General features: G+C 44.8%; 1 protein-coding gene and 1 pseudogene across 1 annotated transcript in view; one reads left to right on the forward strand and one right to left on the reverse strand.

The window, feature by feature from the left end:
• Positions 1-22,160, reverse strand: part of LOC149470550 (uncharacterized) — a 263,673-nt pseudogene that overhangs the window by 140,882 nt on the left and 100,631 nt on the right.
• Positions 1-22,160, forward strand: part of LOC149470551 (uncharacterized) — a 75,735-nt gene that overhangs the window by 2,792 nt on the left and 50,783 nt on the right. The window lies entirely within an intron of this gene.

Below are 22,160 nucleotides of genomic sequence, written 5' to 3' on the forward strand. Positions count from 1 at the left end.
TCAGTACCAGAGACTAGGATGGGGTCTATTATCTTACCAAGTCTCTGAAGCCGCAATGTGAGAGTCCATTCCAGGTTCTTCTGACTATTGATACATGATCAGCCAGGCTTGAGGTCTCCAGCTAAGCCCACCTTGTCCACTCCTCCCAATACCTGTTCCATCTCCTCTCCCATTATCAATGCTTCCTTTCCAAATCTCATCTCCTCTCATGGATGACAACCTTTCAGGCAGGTCTGCGGCTGTGACACCAGCTAGAAAGAAGTCTCTGTTCAGTGAGAAAACAACATCCCAAGCTGATGCAGGCCTTCCAATACTGAGTTACTGCTGATTTAGGGGATGTATTCAGCAGTAAAACGTAAGCCCAGCTGGCCACTTGTGTTCCATGTGGTTCTGCCAAATGGGATTCCATCAGGTGAAGATCAGAAATCCTTGTTCCATGTTTTCTCTTTCCAGCTATTACTCCTCTCCATAGACTAATCACACAATACAACTGCCAGAGATCTGAACTTACAAAGTGCTGAGTGTGCGGTCATATTCCTACCACTTCTTCCGGGGGACTGACATTCCTCTGATTGGGGTTCACAATAATCACTCTGAGTGCACACATCTCTTTTTGGTGGAAAGTTTGTAAAGAAAACTTCTTCTCCCTGGAAATATTACAACGTTGGCACCAAAGTGTAACTATGGGCAAAATCAGTAATGACATTAATAATGAAATCTGTCATTAGCAGAGCAGGTTTTGCTTTTCCGACTCTCTTATTGTTTTATTTTTTTGTTGTCCCTCCCAGTAGATATTTTTCTCTACTTCCTGTAGAAGGCCAAGTCTTTTGGGAAAAATGGCAGTTGGAGGGGTTGGGGCAAATCCTATAACACTGCCGGGGTGCTTACAACTGTCAGTTGTCATTCATATGGGGGGTTGGACCTTATAGAGAACCTGTTGCTGTAACTGCTGTAGAAGCGTTAGCTGAAGTTGGGCTTTACTTGTTGTGTGTCTTACTTATAATCTATCTAAGACTTCCCTGTACAGGGTGACAACACTGCTGTGTAATGTTCCTGCAGAATGATCAGGGTTGTCACCCTGTTACAGAAGGTGGGAAAATAACAGATCTACAGACAGGACCAACAGCTGATACAACTGTGTTGCAGAGGGAACTCTGAGAATGCTAATGACAGATTGCATTACACATTCAGTTAGCAGACTTCCTGCTGTTGGTCTGATGTTTGAATTGTGTTCTGATATTTACTGTCCTGCTGTAAAAGGTGTAAATGATCGCCCGCATGTTTCCTGTAGTAGCAGGGACTACAAACTCATATGAGGAATAGTAGGATGGCTACCTACCCAAGGGAGTCACCTTTTTGGATTTGGGGGGAAACATTTCACATGGTTTATTTCCATTAATGAAACCAACAAGGGGAGTCTCACTTCACTAACAAGAGGAGAGCCAATCACAGGCCAGTAACATTTCATGATGCCTCAATGTAATTGCAGAATGTTTAATCCCCATTGGTCCATTGGATTCCTAGTCCTTCAAGATGATATTGCTTCTTTTGTGGAAGGGAAGTTCTAAAATGTCTTCCCTTCAGTTCCACCCATAGCTGTACTTTAGGTGATGTTGCCCCTCCCCCATATCTGTAAGGGAAAGCCTCAATTTCTCCCAATACTCCCTTGGCCTTCCAGTGAGAGGAAACATTTTCTCTGGAGTGGAGATGTTTTATGCAGTGAGCCCTTCATAGACGGGATGGGGAATCTAAGTAATCTAAGATAAGTAAGATGAACCGGTGTACTGGAGTCATGGATCAGATAACCAATGACACCATTGATGGTATAGCCGAGCTGACAGCAGAAGTGGTTCCATCACCTAAGGTGGTGTCACAGAGCTACATGGTGGCTGACTACCTCAGAAGATCAAGGCGGAGCCTACAAACTGGTGTCAGAGAGTGTTGTACGTTTATATTAGATCATGAAGATCTCAGAAGGAGATATGTACACAAGGTAAAGGAGTTCCAACAGTCACCTGGGTGGGGGGAAGTGGGATCCATTTTCTTGGATGGGTTTAGTAATATGGTGGCTTTGCTTTTTTATGTACATGATTAAATTCACATTTTAGAACAGAAGATTACTTGAACCCTGCAAACATATTTTATTTTCTGAAGCAGAGACCCTGGAGAATATAAATGTGATAGTTGCCATTTTCTATGTCACAGGATATTAGCACAGTTGTTTCTCAAATGCATATTTTCTGTAAAAAAACATACTAAAGATCATTTTAATACACAAAAAACTCAATATATGACCCAATTTGTTTGGTGAAATATAAAATATTGTGTTGGCATCAAGTATATAGATCAGAAACATGTCAAACTTTAAAAATTGTGCGTATTTGTGAAATGGTGACAAAGTACCTGAAATTGTCCATAGGGGACGCTTTAAAAGCCTTTACAGTCACCAGTTTATATAGTGAACCATGAATGTTGGCCCTAGAGTTATTCCTCTCCCTCTGGTGTGTGCAGAGATATGTACAATGTGTAGTGTGATTGATGTTTTCCTACATAACCGCACCCAACCCTTGCAATTGCTCATGTATACGGGAACTGGGGGCTTTAAAATCTGTTTTGTGTGTTTTTTCATTTACAGTGTGTTACTTTACACTTTTCTTTGTGTGAACTTTATTATTGCCATATAGGGGGTTAATAGCCTCGCATGTGATAACATATTGCTGGTCACAGATCCTTTTTAAAGAAACACAAGAGGTCTATCAGACCCCTAATGTCACCTCTGGACCCCAAAATAGATGGTCAAGCACAGATCATGTTTGATCAGCTCCTTGAAGACACGAATGTACATCTGCCAAATCTGTATCTGAGTAGACCATAGAAGCAGCATTAGAAAGAAATGTGAGCATGGCTTCAGTCAGGCGATGGTCCTGGTGGTCATGGTCTTGTTCTCCTTCAGGTCCTCTCACCTTGTAGATGGTGACATGGACTTGTTGTGTGGGAATGAGCAGGAGGGGCTCGGGGTTCTCTTGTACCCAATCAGCTTGTTATGGATAAAAGATGAAAGTGTCTTCTGGGAAGTTACAGGGATTCGGATGTTTAGAGGGTTACATAAGTGGGTGGGGCTGGTATTAATGAGGGGCGTGTCACATGTTAATCAGTTTCTTAGCATAGATGATTTAAATGGTATAAATAGATCCTTGAAATGTAAACAATCTATCTCTTTTCTTCTGTTGTTAAAGTGTCACATATATATGATGAATAAAGTTAGATGATATTTTCACCGCACAATACCGTGGTCTGGGTTCTTCTACAACACCCCCCCCCCCCCAAAAAAAAAATGTCCTCTTCCAGTTCTAGGAGTCTGGTGGAATGGGACACAAGCTGATGGTATCTCTTAGGCCCCTTGTATATGGGGGGTCCAGCCCCTGTGGGTGCAATGCTGGCACTATAATACACCTGGTAGGCACAGGTACAGCGTCCAGCCCCGCTGCCTGCAGCCTGTCAAAGTCTACATTACAGCTGGACGGGGCTCAATGCTGCACCACGTTTACCTCGTGTTTAGGGCGCTCTGTGTTTATGGAGAAATAGCCGCCATCCTGATCACACAAAGCATAGAGCAGATGTAGGCTGGTGCAGTCTGCTTCTTCCCCTGTAGGTGGCGTCCGACCAGAGTGACATCCCAGCCTGGAGAGGAAGTCGGGGGACACTTGGCTTCTCTATGGGTTCCCGTTTCCTGGAGACGGTGTGGAATGAAGGGGTCCATGGAGTCCTAGAGATTTTTTTTTATTTTTTGTTTACACTTTTTAAAAATCATTTTATTCCTGAAGATCACTAAACCCCAAATCTGATGTATTCTTTGATAGCAGACACCCTATATAATACAATGTTGGGAGTTGTCATTTTCTATGTTACATGATATTAGCACAACAGTTTATGAAAGGCAACATTTCAGGAACAATATAGTAACGTTTATTTCTGAGCACATAAATGCAATTCATGACCTATTTTCTGGTGAAATATAAAAGATGAGGTTGTGCCGAGGAAATGGGATTCCCAACATGTCAAGCCGTAACACTGTGTGCACTTGGAACGCTTTAATAGCCCCTCCAGGTCATCAGTATAGAGTTACACAGGAGCACTGGTGCTCCAATCATTGCTCTCCCTCCGGCGTGTGCGCTGATATGTAACATGTGTGGGGATCACTGTGTTCCTATGTAGGAGCCTCTCTGTCCTTCCCAGTGACACCCACCATGACAGCACCAGGCTCTGCTATCCCACATGGTGTCAGGGGGAGGGGCACATCTCAGTGGTGGGTATGGGAATGATAGGCGGCTTCACAGCCACTTGTATCACTTCCACATGACAGCCGACATTCGGGTTTACTAAATTCCACACACTCCCGGCTGTATAGCGGTGGGCAGTGTGGGGGGAAATAACACGTCTGCAGCATTGTTAAAAATCTGAATCCCCAGCAAGTGGCTGCAGGTTCATATTTTACCCCCCCCCCCCCCCCATCCTGTCACTGTAAGATGATTGACAAAGCCTCTTTAAGGTGGTCATTGGATTTTGGGACCTGTATGTGGCAAGGCTGCCAGAAAGTCTGTCACTTGGGGTGTCCTCATACTGGGGAGCAGTAGCAGAATGTGTTTTGGGGTGTAATTCCACATATTCCCATGGCATGTGCCAGAAATAGCTCATTGAATTACAACTTGGTGTAAATAGATTTTGTTTTTCATTTTCCAATAACTTATGGCAAAAACTGTAAATGTTCCATGGACACAACATGCCTCTCAGCACATACCTTGGGATGTATCCTTCCCATAAAAAGGACATTTGGGGATGTTTGTAAGGTCCGGGCATTTTACTGCCTCAAGAAATGTGATCGGCAGTCAGAAAGTAACAGCGACGTAAAAGCTGCATAAATTCCATTCTATATCCCATAGTTTGTAGACGCCATAACTTCACACAAACCAATCAATATCCACGGATTCAGCTATGCTTCTACCAAAGACACGGAGCAGAATACACGTTGTACTACATCAATGTAATCTGATTTTATGGTGTCACGGATCCAACCCAGACGCACACGCCCACAGCGACTAGCTAACCGAGGCACGCACGTGCGGCCATGACTTGGGGTAAGAGGGAATAAGGGGGAGTTAATCTGAATATATACAGGCAGTCCCCGAGTTAAGTACATTCGGCTTACGTAATACTCATACTTACGTACACTTCCCTCGGGACCGGAAGTCAAGCTGTCAGCATTCTTGTGCAGCAAGCTGATAAGAGACTAGCTGATAAGAGACATCAGAGAGACATAAGAGACAGAGACATCCATTGCTCGTTACTTGTGGGGCTAGCAGTGTCTGCCCACTATCTCCAAAGTGATTTAAGACTGTCTGTCTGCACCTCCGGGGAGAGGAAAGGAGAGGCTGTCAGGCTGCTCACTGAAGTGATCCTCCGTCTGTGCAGGGGGGAGGGGGCAGCGTGTGCTGTGTAAAGGAGAGCAGAGTTCTCTCATACAGTACATTACAGTACAGTGTATTTTTACCCTGCAATAATGCCTCCAAAGCAAAAAGCTGATGCAAGTGCTGGCACAGCAAAGAAAAGAAAAACAATCTCCTTGGAAGATAAAGTAGAAATAATAAAGAGATCAGAGAGTGGTGAAAAATCATCATCCATTTGCAAAGCATATGGTTATGCTCCGTCAACAATTTCAACAATTTTAAAAGATAAGAGTAGAATAATGGAGCATGTAAAATGTAAAACATAAAAGTTAAATATGTTAAGGCAAACATGTGTCCAAGCTGCAGTTCTTATGCAAAACACCAGTTTAGAGCCTCTTGAGGTTTTACTGCTTTCTGTAACCTTATTACAAAAACGTAATCTAATATCCTGTCGTTTGGTTAGTAGTTAGTGCTTATAAAAGTGCCTGATTCAACTTATGAACAAATTCGACTTATGAACAAACCTACAGTCCCTATCTTGTACGTAACCCGGGGACTGCCTGTATACATATATAAGACCGGCCGTGATATACTATCACAGCCCGCACTACCTCTGGCCACCACTGGAGGGAGACTCCACTCCAATCCAGCTGGCTGACCACACACACGGGCAGACAGACAATCTGGTGCACAATAAGGGTTGAGGAGCAGCCTAGCAATTAACACCCTTCTAGGATTCCTCCAGCTATCCTACAAGCTAGAACCCCGGTGTTAGTCCCTCTTCCACTGTCCACATACCCCCACACCAGACACACAACAAACGGTAGCTTGCCACCACCCAACAGATTTTGACTGGCCTGCTGGGCCACCACACACACACAGATCTCCGTCTGGCAGACCTGTCACCCTTACAATATGCTAACACGCAGTGCAATTGCATCCAGATTGGCAAGGAACTTGGCCGAGTATATAAAGACACTTCAATACAATACAATCTAATCTCTCCGGAGATATGAGCCCGAGCTTAAATACCCAGAAGTCACTTATTAATTGTATGATTTAATATCCCGAAAGTGGGCAGTGCATAAAATATGTACAAAGTATAAAACGTTACAAAAAATACAAGAAGACACACAATAGGCTATTGACTATAAAATAAACGGGAATAAAACAGAAATAAAACTTTTACCCAGAGTCATCCTGCGACTGGAGCAAGTCAGAGAAAGTCAGCAATCCATTAGTCAATAGAACGGACTTCATACGAATCACCACGTCCATATCTCAGGGTCCTCAATTTATGGGAATATGGATGTAGGCTGGACATTACTCCTTGGCCAGTCAACTTTGGGGGGTGTTCCTGTACCAGACCACAGGACATTCTGGGTACTGAAATGCCCAAAGTCGATTGGACCAGGAACGGTTTGAATCACCAAGTCGGGGATTGAATTTCCGACACCAGCGCATCAGTCCGATCATGACAGTACCAATCACTGTTTAGCTGTCACAATCAGGCACCATATAACCATTTCCTGCATTTCTCTGGGACCCCACATAGGCCACAAATACAGTTTTACATGCAGATGTCGCCCACAGAGTGTCCAATCAGAAGGAAGTATTTTCATCTCTCTGCAACTATTTTAGCTTTTATGAGAGGTGAAACATATTCCTTTGATCTACTGATATACTTCAAAGCTCTGGTCTCCCGCTGTGTCATGAAGCCAACCTGTCTAGAACCCTTTCCTTCCAGGTTTCCCAGGAGGTGACAAATCTTATTGGCACTTAGGTGTCACTTTCAGCCTAGAAGCTGCTCTGTCTTTTCAGATACTAATGGGTGGGCACATGTCTCTGAGTACCTATGACTGAATATATGACTGAATACATCTTTAAAAACAAGGAATGAAACTAAATTTATAATTACATATTGCTACTGATCACATCTCAGCTACTCACATCTGTACATTTATGTCACATCAATTCTGAACACATCTTATATTATTATAACATGGAATGCTAAATCTACATTGTCATATTTTCTACAGATCACATCTCAGCTACTCAAATCTTACATGCACGTTACATATGGGATATGTTTTATAACAAAGTAGAAAATATCATTTGTTTTCAGAATTAAAAAATAAAACCCCCCCGTGGTGTTTAAATACCACCAAAAGAAAGCTCTTATGTCAATTTAATTTGTGTACAGTGTAGCATGACCGCACAATTGCCAGTTAAAGTAGTGCAGTGCTGAACAGCAAAAAAAAATGCCCTGATCATGAAGGGGGTAAAACTTTCCAAAGCTGAAGGAGGTTATAAATCTTGCTGTCATCGTACGCAGTTTGGTTTCATTTTCTTACATTTCACAGGCTGCCATTCTTCTGAGTTCCACAAGGTGGTGATCACACATATACGGAGACAGGAAGTGATGTCAGGTACAGACAGGAAATGATGTCAGGTACAGATGTCAGGGATGTCAGACAGGAAGTGATGTCAGGCACAGACGGGAAGTGAGGTCAGGTTTATTCAGGAAGTGAGATAAGTTACAGACAGGAAGTGAGGTAAGGTACAGACAAGAAGTGATGTCAGACACAGACAGGAAGTGATGTCAGGTACAGACAGGAAATTATGTCAGGTACAGATGTCAGGGATGTCAGACAGGAAGTGATGTCAGGCACAGACGGGAAGTGAGGTCAGGTTTATTCAGGAAGTGAGGTAAGGTACAGACAAGAAGTGATGTCAGGCACAGACAGGGAGTGATGTCAGGTACAGTCAGGAAGTGAGGTCAGGCAAAGGCAGGAATTGATGTTGAGCACAGATGGGAAGTGATGTCATGTACAGAATGGAAGTAATGTCAGGTACAGAGAGGTGATTTCAGGCACAGACATTAAATGAGGTCAGGTATATTCAGGAAGTGAGGTAAGTTACAGACAAGTGATGTCAGGTATAGACAGGAAGTGATGTCAGGCACAGACAGGAAATGAGGTCAGGTACAGACAGGAAGTGATGTCAGGAACAAACGGGAAGTGATGCCAGGCACAGAGGGGAAGTTATGTCGGACACAGACAGGAAGTGAGGTCGGGCACAGACAGGAAGTGATGTCAGGCACAGACAGGAAGAGAGGTCAAGCAAAGACAGGAAGAGATATCTGGCTCAGACAGGAAGTGATGTCAGGAACATACAGGAAGTGATGTCGGGCACAGACAGGAAGTGATTTCGGGCTCAGACAGGAAGTGAGGTCAGGTATATTCAGAAAGTGAGGGAAGTTACAGACAGGAAATGATTTAAGTTACAGACAAGAAGATGTCAGGTACAGACAGGAAGTAATATCAGGCACAGACAGGAAATGGGGTCAGGTATATTCAGGAAGTGAGGTCAGTTAAGGCATAAAGTGATGTAAGGTAAAGAAAAGAAGTGATGTCAGGCACAGACAGGAAGTGAGGTCAGGTACAGACAGGAATTGAGGTCAGGAACAAACGGGAAGTGAGGTCAGGCACAGACAGGAAGTGATGTTAGGCACAGATGGGAAGTGAGGTCAGGCAAAGACATAAAGCAATATCGGGAACAGGCGGGAAGTGAGGTTGGGCACAGACATGAAGTGAGGTCAGGTAAAGACATAAAGCAATGTTGGGCACAGATGGGAAGTGAGGTCGAGAACAGGAAGGAAGTGAGGTCAGGTAAAGACATAAAGCGATGTCGGGCACAGATGGGAAGTGAGGTCGGGCTCAGACAGGAAATTATGTCAGGCACAGACAGGAAGTGATGTCAAGCTCAGACAGGAAGTGAGGTCAGGTATATTCAGGAAGTGAGGTAAGTTACAGACAGGAAGTGATATCAGGCATAGACAGGAAGTGTTTCAGGCAAAGATATAAAGCAATGTCGGGCACAGATGGGAAGTGATGTCGGGCACAGACAGATAGTGATGTCAGGCACAGACAGGAAGTGATGTCGGGCTCAGACAGAAAGTGAGGTCAGGTATATTCAGGAAGTGAGGTAAGTTACAGACAGGAAGTGATGTCAGGAACAGACAGGAACTGATGTCAGAAAACGAACGGGAAGGGAGGTCAGGTACAGATGGGAAGTGATGTCAGGCACAGACAGGAAGTGATGTCAGGAACAGACAGCAACTGATGTCAGAAACAGACGGGAAGGGAGGTCAGGTACAGATGGGAAGTGATGTCAGGCACAGACGGGAAGTGAGGTCAGGCACAGACAGGAAGTGATGTCAGGTAAAGACAGAAAGTGATGTCAGGCACAGACAAGAAGTGAAGTCAGGCAAAGACAAAGTGATGTCGGGCACAGACAGGAAGTGATGTCAGGCACAGTCAGGAAGTGATGTCAGGCACAGACAGGAAGCTCCATGTGGGAGGAATTATAGAGGAGACGTTGCTGGAAGTGTGAGCAGAGGAGGTAATGAGATTGTATTTGATCATATCTCCCATCACTCTCCCTTGTGTGACACCATATTTCTCTGTCCCTCTTTGCCCTGTAAATGTCCCTCTTTTCGGTGTGATGTACACACAGACATATGAACAGACAATAGAACGGCCCAAAGTCTTCATATGGCTCTCAGATTTCCCTCAGATTTCACATTATTTCCCGTATTGAAGTGAAAACTCGGATAGAAAAGAAAAGTAATAGTGAGATCAGACATAACTGGGTGTCACTGATCACATTGTCCCCAAACGTCACCCCAGATAAACGTTTTCCTGGTCAGGCTCCGGTCACACCAGGAACTGCACGTTTCTCATGACTCCCCACATGTGAGGTTACATGCGTTCGCAGGACGTTTTTATCATCGGGAAGCACAGGTGATCAGAGGGGCCAGACTTGTATTTTGCTCCCAGAGTCACATTTATGTGCATTGCATTGCGTTTACTCACATTTACATGCGTTTATGCGCTCACAAAATCAGAAGATTAAAGTGGTTGTCAAGGTTCAGAATTTTTAAATAACAAACATGTCAAACTTACCAGCTCTGTGTAATGGGTTTGCACAGATCCACCAGGATCCTCCTCTTCTCGGGTCCCCACACCAGCATTCCAGGCAAGATGCTTACTTTGGGGCACTCATGTGTGCTCACTCCCGAACCGCCTCTATATAACTATGAGAAACACAGAGCATGGTCTGACCCACCCCCACTCCCTCCTCACTGGCTGCTGTATCTCAGCCAATGAGGAGTCAGAGACCCTGGAGAGCTTCTATTTTTGTGCACAGTGCTGGATCGGGATCAGATAAGTATAAGGGGGAGGAGCATCACACTGAAGGTAAAAAACCTTCAACCTCTAGATACTCCCCCTTTAACCCCTCGCCTACCGGGCACTGTCACCCCCTTCCTGTCCGGACCAATTTTCAGCTTTCAGCGCTCTCGCACTTTGAATGACAATTGTGCGGTCATGTAACATTGTAGCCATATGAAATGTTTATCATTTTTTCACACAAAAAGAGCTTTCTTTGGTGGTATTTAATCACCGCTGGGGGGAGGGGAGTTATAAACAAAAAAAAGAGCAAAACATTTGAAAAAAAAAGCTTTGCTTTGTTTCTATTATAAAATTTTGCAAACAGGTAATTTTTCTCCTACACTGATGTGCATTGATGAGGCACCACTGACAGGACGCACTGATAGCCATCACGGATGAGATAGCAATGACTGGCAGCACTGATGGGCGCTGATAGGCTGCACTGATGAGGCGACACTGGGGGGCATTGATGAGGAAGCACTGATATGCAATGATAGTCACTGATAGGCGGCACTGCTGGGTGGCACTTGCAGGGGGCACTGATGGATGGCACTGATGGGTGGCACTGCTGGATCCTGGTGGGAGGCACTGCTGGGCAGCACTGCAAGGCACTGATCATGAAGGCACTGATGATCAGTGCTGATCTATGCTTTGATAGCTGCTGGTTACCGATAACCAGCAACTGTATTTACTGCTTGATCTGCTCTGTCATTGGATACAGCTGATCACGTGATAAAAGGCCACATCATCACATGATCAGTTGTCTCCGTAGGGCTCAGTGATCACGGATGTCGCCAGGTGCTCACCGCTGGGGGTGCGCTGGAGGGCATGTTCTGGAAGGACGTCATATGATGCCCTTCCATAACTGGGTAACCAGGGGTATATTGGAGAATATATAATTGGAGGAGCAGCAGCTGCAGCTATATAACCCAGGCAGGCCGACGCATGGATTTTTTATTTCATTTTTGCATTTTTCAAAATCTTTTGATAAAAATTAGATCTGCAAAATACCGTGCCTCTGATCAAATACTTTGGGGTGTCTACTTTCTGAAAACGGGTCATTTGGGAGGTGTTTGCACTTTCCTGGCAATTCAGGACCTCTGAAACTGGAATAGGTAGTAAGGAAGCTAAATATGACCTTTGAAAGCCTGAACGTGGTCATTAGATTTTGGACCCCTGTACATGGCTAGGCTTCCAAAAATGCTCTCATATGTGGTATCCCCAGAAGTAGCAGAATGTGTGTTGGGGGTGTAATTCCACATATATCCATGTCTTGTGTGAGAAATATCTCGTCTCTGACAACTTTGTGTAAAAAAATAAAATCTTGCATGCACTCAACATGCCTCTCTGCAAACACCCACATCCCATATACAAGGGGCCTAAGAGATACCATCAGCTTGTGTCCCATTCCACCAGACTCCTAGAACTGGAAGAGGACATTTTTGGGGGGATGTTGTAGAAGAACCCAGACCATGGTATTGTGCGGTGAAAATATCATCCAACTTTATTCATCATATATATGTGACACTTTAACAACAGAAGGAAAGACATAGATTGTTTACATTTCAAGGATCTATTTATACCATTTATATCATCTATGCTAATAAACTGATTAACATATGACACGCCCCTCGTTAAAACCAGCCCCACCCACCTATGTAACCCTCTAAACATCCAAATCCCTATAACTTCCCAGAAGACACTTTCATCTTTTATCCATAACAAGCTGATTGGGTACAAGAGAACCCCGAGCCCCTCCTGCTCATTCCCACACAACAAGTCCATGTCACCATCTACAAGGTGAGAGGACCTGAAGGAGAACAAGTCCATGACCACCAGGACCATCGCCTGACTGAAGCCATGCTCACATTTCTTCCTAATGCTGCTTCTATGGTCTACTCAGATACAGATTTGGCAGATGTACATTCGTGTCTTCAAGGAGCTGATCAAACATGATCTGTGCTTGACCATCTTTTCTGGGGACCAGAGGTGACATTAGGGGTCTGATAGACCTCTTGTGTTTCTTTAAAGAGGATCTGTGACCAGCAATATGTTATCACATGCGAGGCTATTAACCCCCTATATGGCAATAATAAAGTTCAGAGAAAGAAAAGTGTAAAGTAACACACTGTAAATGAAAAAACACACAAAACACATTTTAAAGCCCCCAGTTCCCGTATACATGAGCAATTGCAAGGGTTGGGTGCGGTTATGTAGGAAAACATCAATCACACTACACATTGTACATATCTCTGCACACACCAAGGGAGAGGAATAACTCTAGGGCCAACATTCATGGTTCACTGTATAAACTGATGACCTGTAAAGGCTTTTAAAGCGTCAACTATGGACAAATTCTGGTACTGAAGTTTGTCACCATTTCACAAATACGCACAATTTTGGCACGTTTGATATGTTTGGTATCTATATACTTGATGTAAACAATATTTTACATTTCACCAAACAAATTGTGTCATATATTGTTTTTTTTGTGTATTAAAATGATCTTTAGTGGGTTTTTTTTACAGAAAATATGCATTTGATAAACAGATGTGCTAATATCCTGTGAAATAGAAAATGGAAACTACCACCATTATAGTCTTTAGAAAATAAAGCATGTTTGTGGGTTTAAAGTAATCTTCTGTTCTAAAATGTGCATTTAATCATGTGCATAAAAAATCAAAGCCACCATATTACTCAACCAAGTTCCAACTAACCCCATCCAAGAAAATGGATCCCACTTCCCCCACCCAGGTGACTGTTGGAACTCCTTTACCTTGTGTAGATATCTCCTTCTGAGATCCTCATGATCTAATATAAATGTACAACACTCTCTGACACCAGTTTGTAGATTCCACCTTGATCTTCCGAGAGATAGTCAGCCACCATGCAGTTCTGTGACACCACCTTAGGTGATGGAGCCACTTCTGCTGTCAGCTCTGCTATACCATCAATGGTGTCATTGGTTATCTGATCCATGACTCCAGTACACCGGTTCATCTTACTCATCTTAGATTACTTAGATTCCCCATCCCGTCTATGAAGGGCTCACTGCATAAAACATCTCCACTCCAGAGAAAATGTTTCTTCTCACTGGAAGGCCAGGGGAGTATTGGGAGAAATTGAGGCTTTCCCTTACAGATATGGGGGAGGGGCAACATAACCTAAAGTACAACTAGGTGGAATTGAAGGGAAGACATTTTAGGGTGCTCCTTCTACACATGAAGCAATATCATCTGGAAGGACTAGGCAATTGGACCAATGGGGATTAAACATTCTGCAATACATTGAGACACCATGAAATGTTACTGGCCTGTGATTGGCTCTCCTATTGTTAGTGAAGTGAGACTCCCCTTGTCGGTGTCATTAATGGAAGTTAAGAAACCATGTGAAATCTTTCTTCCAAATTCAAAAAGGTGACCCCCTTGGGTAGGTACCCATCCTACTATTCCTGATATGAGTTTGTAGTCCCTGCTACTACAGGAAACATGCGGGCGATCATTTACACCTTTTACAGCAGGACAGTAAATATCAGAACACAATTCAAACATCAGACCAACAGCAGGAAGTCTGCTAACTGAATGTGTAATGCAATCTGTCATTAGCATTCCCAGAGTTCCCTCTGCAACATAGTTGTATCAGCTGTTGGTCCTGTCTGTACATCTGTTATTTTCCCACCTTCTGTAACAGGGTGACAACCCTGATCATTCTGCAGGAACATTACACAGCAGCGTTGTCACCCTGTACAGGGAAGTCTTAGATAGATTATAAGTAAGAGACACAACAAGTAAAGCCCAACTTCAGCTAACGCTTCTACAGCAGTTACAGCAACAGGTTCTCTATAAGGTCCAACCCCCCATATGAATGACAACTGACAGTTGTGAGCACCCCCAGCAGTGTTATAGGATTTGCCCCAATCCCTCCAACTGCCATTTTTGCCAAAATGCTTGGCCTTCTACAGGAAGTAGAAAAAAAATGATCTACTGGGAAAGTCAACTAAAAATGTTACAAGGGGAGACTCGGAAAAACAAAAACTGCTATGCTAATGACAGATTGCACCATTTATGTAATTATTATTATTATACAGTATTTATAAAGCGCCAATACTTTGCTCAGAGCTGTACATTACAAAGGGGGACAGAACATGTGACAGAACAATAACAATACAATGCAAAACATGAGGGGATCGAGGGCACTGCTCTTTCGAGCTTACAATCTAGGAGGGGGGGATAGTGGTACAGGAGGAAATAGCTGTGGGGGATGGAGTGGTAGGAAGAGTGGAGGAGGTTGGCGGGGTGTGTGGTAGGCTTCCCTGAAGAGGTGGGTTTTCAGGGTGCGTCTAAAGGAGAGGAGAGTAGGTGATAATCTGATGGGTTGGGGCAGGGAGTTCCAGAGGATGGGTGACACCTTGGAGAAGTCCTGGAGGCGGGCATGGGAGGAGGAGACCAGGGAACTAGAGAGAATGAGGTCTTGTGAGGAGCGGAGTGTGCGTGCTGGGCGGTACTTTGATATTAGGTCAGTGATGTAGTTCGGGGCAGTATGGTGGACAGCTTTGTACGTCAGTGTTAGGATTTTGAATTTGATCCGTTGCGCAATCGGAAGCCAGTGGAGGGATTGGCAGAGGGGGGTGGCAGAGAGGGAGCGGTTGGAAAGGTGAATGAGTCTGGCAGCCGTATTCAGGATCGACTGAAGCGGGGATAGCCAGCGGCGAGGCAGGCCAGTGAGGAGGGAGTTGCAGTAGTCGAATCGTGATATGATGAGGGAGTGGATGAGCTGTTTAGTGGTTTCTGGAGTTAGGAACGTGCGGATTTTGGAGATGTTGGGAGGTGGAGTCTGCATGAGTTTGTTAGTGATTGGACATGGGGCTGGAAGGATAGGTTGGAGTCCAGAATGACACCAAGTACTCTGGCCTGTGGGGCGGGTTTGATGGTGGCGTTGTTGGATGTGATGGAGAAGTCAATGGGGGGTGGTGTCCGGGCTGGGGGGAAGACAAGAAACTCGGTTTTGGAGAGGTTCAGTTTAAGGAAGTGGAGTGACATCCAGTCTGATATGTCGCTCAGTAGCCTAGTGATTGGGACGGAGACCGAGGGGGTGAGGTGGGGGGTTGAGAGAGAGATTTGTGTGTCGTTGGCATAGAGGTGGTAGTTGAAGCCATGAGAGTGTATGAGTTGGCCAAGGGAGGAGGTGTAGATGGAGAAGAGCAGGGGCCGAGGACAGAGCCTTGAGGGACCCCAACAGAGAGGGGGAGTGAGGGGGAGGTGGTAGCATTATAGGTAATGCTGAAAGAGCGTTGTAACAGGTAGGATGAGAGCCAGGAGAGAGCAGAATCTCTGAGGAGTGTAGTTTTTTGAGGAGGATGGGGTGGTCGACTGTGTTGAAGGCGGCAGAGAGGTCAAGGAGTAGGAGCACTGAATAGTGGCCATTAGCTTTGGCGGTTAGCAGGTCGTTGGAGAGTTTGAGTAAGGCAGTTTCGGTGGAGTGTAGGGGACGTAAGCCGGACTGTAGTGGATCGAGGAGGTTGTTGTCATTGAGGTGAGAGCTTAGGCGGGTGTAGACTAGGCGCTCGAGGAGTTTAGATGTAAATGGGAGCAGGGAGATTGGTCTGAGGTTGTTCGGGTCATTGGGGTCCAGGGAGGGCTTTTTAAGTATGGGGGTGATGTGTGCATGTTTCAGAGTGGATGGGAAAGTGCTGGAGGAGAGGGAGAGATTAAAGATGTGGGTGAGGGAGCGTAGGATGGAGGGGGAGGGAGGTTGTAGGAGTTGTGAGGGGATAGGGTCGAGGGGGCTGGTGGTGAGGCGGGCATCAGAGAGGATCTTGGAGACTTCCTCGATGGTAGTAAGGTCAAAGGTGCAGAGTTTTGGGGGGGTTTCAGTATGAGGAATGTAGGATGGGGTGGAAGTGGAGGTCAGAGCAGTGGTGGGGCCGTGGGAGAGGGGTTATGAGGGGTAGTTGAGTGAGGGGGAATGGGGTTGGAGGGAGTTTGAGCAGCGACAAAGTCCCTGCAGGTTATGTCGAGGGGGAGGGGGGATGAGGGGGTAGCTGTGTGAAAGGGGACAGATTGAGAGGGCGTGTGAGTTGTGGCAATGTCCTTGCGAATTGTGTCAATCTTGTTTTTGAAGTGATTGGCAATCTCAAGGGCAGTGAGTGAGGTGTTGGGTGGAGGTGGGGGTGGCAAGAGTAGAGAGTTAAAGGTGGAGAAGAGTTGGCAAGGATTGGAGGAGAGGGCCTTGATGAGGGTCAGGAAGTAGGCTTGTTTGGCTGCGTGGAGGGAGGAGGTGTAGCTGTGGAAGGCATATTTGTAGCGGGTGAAGGCTTGTTGGGATTTGGTTTTGCGCCATAGTCGCTCCAGGGCACGACTGTGTCGTTTGAGGGTTTTGGTGTGATCAGTCTGCCAGGGCTGGAGCGGTCGGTGTCTGATGTTGCATGTGGTTAAAGGCGCTAGTGAGTCAAGGGCTGTTGACAGCGTGTTGTTGTAGGCAGTCATAGCCAAGTCGGGGCAAGACAGGGGGAGGATGCTGTCATGGAGTTGATCAGCTGCAGAGTGGAGGGGGACAGGGTTAAGGTTGCGGAGGTTACGGCTGGTAGTAGTGTGACATTTGGAGGGGTAGGCATTGGAGGACGAGAAGATAGAGAAGGTAATCAGGTTGTGGTCAGAGAGAGGGAAGGGGGTGTTAGTGAGGTTGTGGGGAGCGCAGCGGTTGGAGAAGACTAGATCAAGGATATTACCATTTGAGTGGGTGGTGGATTGTATGCACTGCGCAAGTGCAAAGGAGGAGGTTAAGTGGAGGAGATGGGATGTGTCCAGGTTGTCAAGGTAGACAGGGATGTTGAAATCCCCAAGGATGATGGTGGGTAGCTCACAGGAGAGGAAGAAGGGTAGCCAGGAGGAAAAGTCTACCAGGAAGCGGGATATGGATCCAGGAGGCCGGTATATCACAGCAATCTTCAGGGGGGTTGGGGAGAATAGTCAGACGTAGTGGGCCTCGAAGGAGGGGAAGGATTGGGAGGGGGGTTTGGGAGGACTCGGAAGGTGCTCTGCGGTGACAGGAGCAGACCAACCCCACCACCTTTACGACCGTTAGGCCTGGGTGAGTGGGTCCAGGTGAGACCTCCGTAGGAGAGTGCAGCAGGGGAGGTAGAGTCAGTGGGCTGGATCCAGGTTTCTGTGATCGCTAGGAGGTTGAGGGAGCGGGAAATGTAATGATTGATTTTGTCCATGGTAGTGCCAATGTCCTAACGTTTCCAGAGACAAGAAGTGCTCTTTGAAAACTTTACCCTAAAGAGAGACCTGTCCTTTCATAGACATGAAATTGAACCGCAATTGGAGGGGTTTCAGTCCCCAGAAGTGGCAGGAATATGACCGCACAGGTAGAACTTTGTAAGTTCAGATCTCTTGCAGTTGTGCTGTGTGAATATTCTAAGGAGATGAGTAATATCTGGACAGAGGAAGAAGACAACAATAAAATTCATTCTTCACCTGATGGTATCCCTGAGACTTTCAGCAAAACCAGATGGAACACAAGTGGGCAGCTGAACTTAAATGGTACTGTTGAATGCATCCCATAAACAGCAGAAAATCAGTGTTGGAAGCCTTCTGGCTGCTTAGGGAGTTTCTTTTTCACTGACCAGAGACTTCATCTTGGGTGTTCAAGCTACAGACCTACCTGCAAAACTGTCATCTATGAGAGGAGATGAAACATGGAAAGGAAGCATTGATCATGGGAGAGGAGGTGGAACATGTAATGAGAGATGTGGAGAAGGTGGACTTAGCTGGAGCCCTTAACCCTGGCTGATGATATATCAATAGTCAGAAGAACCTGGAATGGACTCTCCCACTGAGGCTTCAGAGGCTTGGTAAGATACAATTGGACCCCATCCTAGTCTCAGGTACTGAGGCAGTGTTGGTCATGTAGTAGCTCAGGATCTGGCAATGAAAAAAACATTTGGAACATCTCAGTGAATGATGAAAATGCATTACATGTTTAGTCAAAGCTCCTTATAAAATAAAGATGAGAACCAAGAGGGAAACAGTTCAGTCATTGGTGCTTATCTAAAAAAATGTCAAAAGGTAAAATATTCACAGACCTTCTAGTTGTGTTTCTGATGGACATAATCACTAAACACAATGCACTCAGTCATTACATTCCAGTTTGTTTTTTAGAGTAACATTTTAACTTTTCACTGCTTCTCTAGCTTGTGGGATGAAATTGGGGCTGTGAAACTAATGGGACATTGGACACTACTTTAATATCCCTTTTCTTCTTCTGTGCAGCTGAAATGTGTGAATCCTCTGATGATATATTAGCCCAGCATTAACTGTAAAAGCTTTGTCCCATTCAGCATGTCAGCATTAAAATGGCTTCTTTCTAATGTGAATCCTCTGGTGTGTGACAAGGTTTGACTTCACTGTAAAAGCTTTGCTACATTCTGAACACTGATATGGCTTCTCTCCAGTGTGAATCCTCTGGTGTCTGATAAGATGTGACTTCTCTGTAAAAGCTTTGCCACATACAAGACACTGATGTGGCTTCTCTCCAGTGTGAATCCTCTGGTGTGTGATAAGATTTGACTTCTGTGTAAAAGCTTTGTCACATTCAGAACACTGATATGGTTTCCCTCCGAAGTGAACCCTCTGGTGTTTGATAAGATCTGACTTCTGTGTAAATGCTTTGTCACATTCTGAACAATGATATGGCTTCTCTCCAGTGTGAATCCTCTGGTGTGCGATAAGATGTGACTTCTTTGTAAAAGCTTTGTGACATTCAAAACATTGATATGGCTTCCCTCCAGTGTGAATCCTCTGGTGTGCGATAAGATGTGACTTCTTTGTAAAAGCTTTGTGACATTCAAAACATTGATATGGTATCTCTCCAGTGAGAATCCTCTGGTGTATGAGAAGATGTGATTTCTGTGTAAAAGCTGTATCATATTCAGAACACTGATATGGCTTCTCTCTAACGTGAATCATCTGGTGTTTAATAAGACTTGAATTCTGTGTAAAAGCTTTATCACATTCAGAACACAGATATGGCTTCTCTCCAGTGTGAACCCTCTGGTGTCTGATAAGTTGTGACTTCCTTGTAAAAGCTTTATCACATTCAGAACACTGATGTGGCTTCCCTCCAGTGTGAATCCTCTGGTGTGTGATAAGATATGACTTCTGTGTAAACTCTTTGCCACATTCAGAACATTGATATGGCTTCTCTCCAGTGCTATGTTTTGACTCCATTGTAAAACGTTCAAGCAAGAAATAGTTTGAAATGATTTCTCTTATGTATACTTGGGTTGGACTTTATTGTAAAGCCATTGTCACTTCCAGAACACTGAAATGACTTCTCTCTTGTCCTCTGAGGCTGGATCAATGTTGAAGAGGATCCAAAACCTTTATGACTTTTAGAACGTGGATATGACTTGTATCCCGTGTGAATCCTCCAGTGAACTGCAATAAAGACTTTCAGTCAATTAGGACAACCATATGTCTTGTTTCCATGTGACTTAGTTGTATTTAGGAAGACCAACATGACCGAAAACTTGGTTCATCCATCCACCTGCATAAAATATAAATAAATATCAGAATTCTATATAAAGGACTAAATAAAGGTTCTGTTAATTATTAAAAATGTATCTTATGCATAGAAAGAATATGTACAGCAAGATATCATTTTTTAATCAAATATATTTTATCAAGAAAGTTTCTAAGTGCGCACAGTATTCCCAACATTCAGCCCAGACAATGGAGTCATACATTCTCACGTATAGGCAGTTGTGGCACTGTTACAGATCATACAGAACAATAACTTGCTTTGTCTATGGTGTCACTTTTACCTTTTATAAACAAATGAACAGAGAAAAGAAGAAACAACCTAGAACGATTCAGCTGTACACGGCAAGTAACCCCCCCCAGTACATACATAGATAGCAGACACCAATCAATGAGGCCCGTGTCTACCCCAAGTATTGGTCTGTAAAGTAGTTACCATTTAGTAGGATGGAACTGGCTCGGTCCTTTTTTTTGCGGCTAAGGAAGTTAAACCTGTAAAGGTCTCTGAAGAATTACCTGGGGGGAGCAAGACCCAAAATATCCAGCCAGATCTGCCAGAGAGACATACAGTATCTCACAGAAGTGAGTCCACCCCTCACATTTTTGTAAATATTTGATTCTCTCTTTTCATGTGACAACACTGAAGAAATGACACTTTGCTACAATGTGACGTAGTCAGTGTACAGCTTGTATAACATGGAAATTTTCTGTCCCCTCAAAATAACGCAACACACCGCCATTAAAATCTAAGCCGAAGGCAACAAAAATGAATCCACCCCCTAAGTGAAAATGTCCAAATTTGGGCCCAAAGTATCAATATTTTGTGTGGCCGCCTTTGTTTTCCAGCACTGCCTTAACCCTCTTGGGCATGGAGTTCACCAGAGCTTCACAGGTTGTACTGGAGTCCTCTTCCACTCCTCCATGATATCATGAAGCTGGTGGATGTTAGAGACCTTGCGCTCCTCCACCTTCCATTTGAGGATGCCCCACAGATGCTCAATAGGGTTTAGGTCTAGAGACATGCTTGGCCAGTCCATCACCTTTACCCTCAGCTTCTTTAGCAAGGCAATGGTGGTCTTGGAGGTGTGTTTGGGGTCGTTATCATGTTGGAATACTGCCCTACGGCCCAGTCTCCAAAGGGAGGGGATCATGCTCTGCTTCAGTATGTCACAGTATGTGTTGGCATTCATGGTTCTCTCAATGAACTGTAGCCCCCCAGTGCCGGCAGCACATATGCAGCCTCAGACCATGACACTCTCACCACCATGCTTGACTGTAGGCAAGACACACTTGTCTTTGTACTCCTCACTTGGTTGCCGCTACACACGTTTGACACCATCTGAACCAAATCAGTTTACATTGGTGTCATCAGACCACAGGACATGGTTCCAGTAATCCATGTCCTTAGTCTGCTTGTCTCCAGTAAACTTCAGGCTTTCTTGTGCATTATCTTTAGAAGAGGCTCTCTTCTGGGATGACAGACATGCAGATCAATTTGATGCAGTGTGAGGCAGTTGGTCTGAGCAGTGACAGGCTGACCCCCCCAACCCCTTCAACCTCTGCAGCAATGCTGGCAGCACTCATAAGTCTATTTCCCAAAGACAACCCCTGGATATGACGCTGAGCATGTGCACTTAACTTCTGTGGTCAACCATGGTGAGGCCTGTTCTGAGTGGAACCTGTCCTGTTAAACTGCTGTATGGTCTTGGCCACTGTAATGCAGCTCAGTTTCAGGGTCTCGGCAATCTTCCTATAGCCTAGGCCATCTTTATGTAGAGCAACAATTCTTTTTTTTTTCAGATCCCCAAAGAGTTCTTTGCCATGAGGTGCCATGTTGAACTTCCAGTGACCAGTATAAGAGAGTGAGAGCGATAACACCAAATGTAACTCACCTGCTCCCAATTCACACCTGAGACCTTGTAACACTAACAAGTCACATG

Source organism: Staurois parvus, unplaced genomic scaffold (genome assembly GCF_062004578.1).
Source record: "Staurois parvus isolate SC_StPar_1 unplaced genomic scaffold, SC_StPar_1.0 ptg000039l, whole genome shotgun sequence".
NCBI classification, from domain to species: Eukaryota; Metazoa; Chordata; class Amphibia; order Anura; family Ranidae; genus Staurois; species Staurois parvus.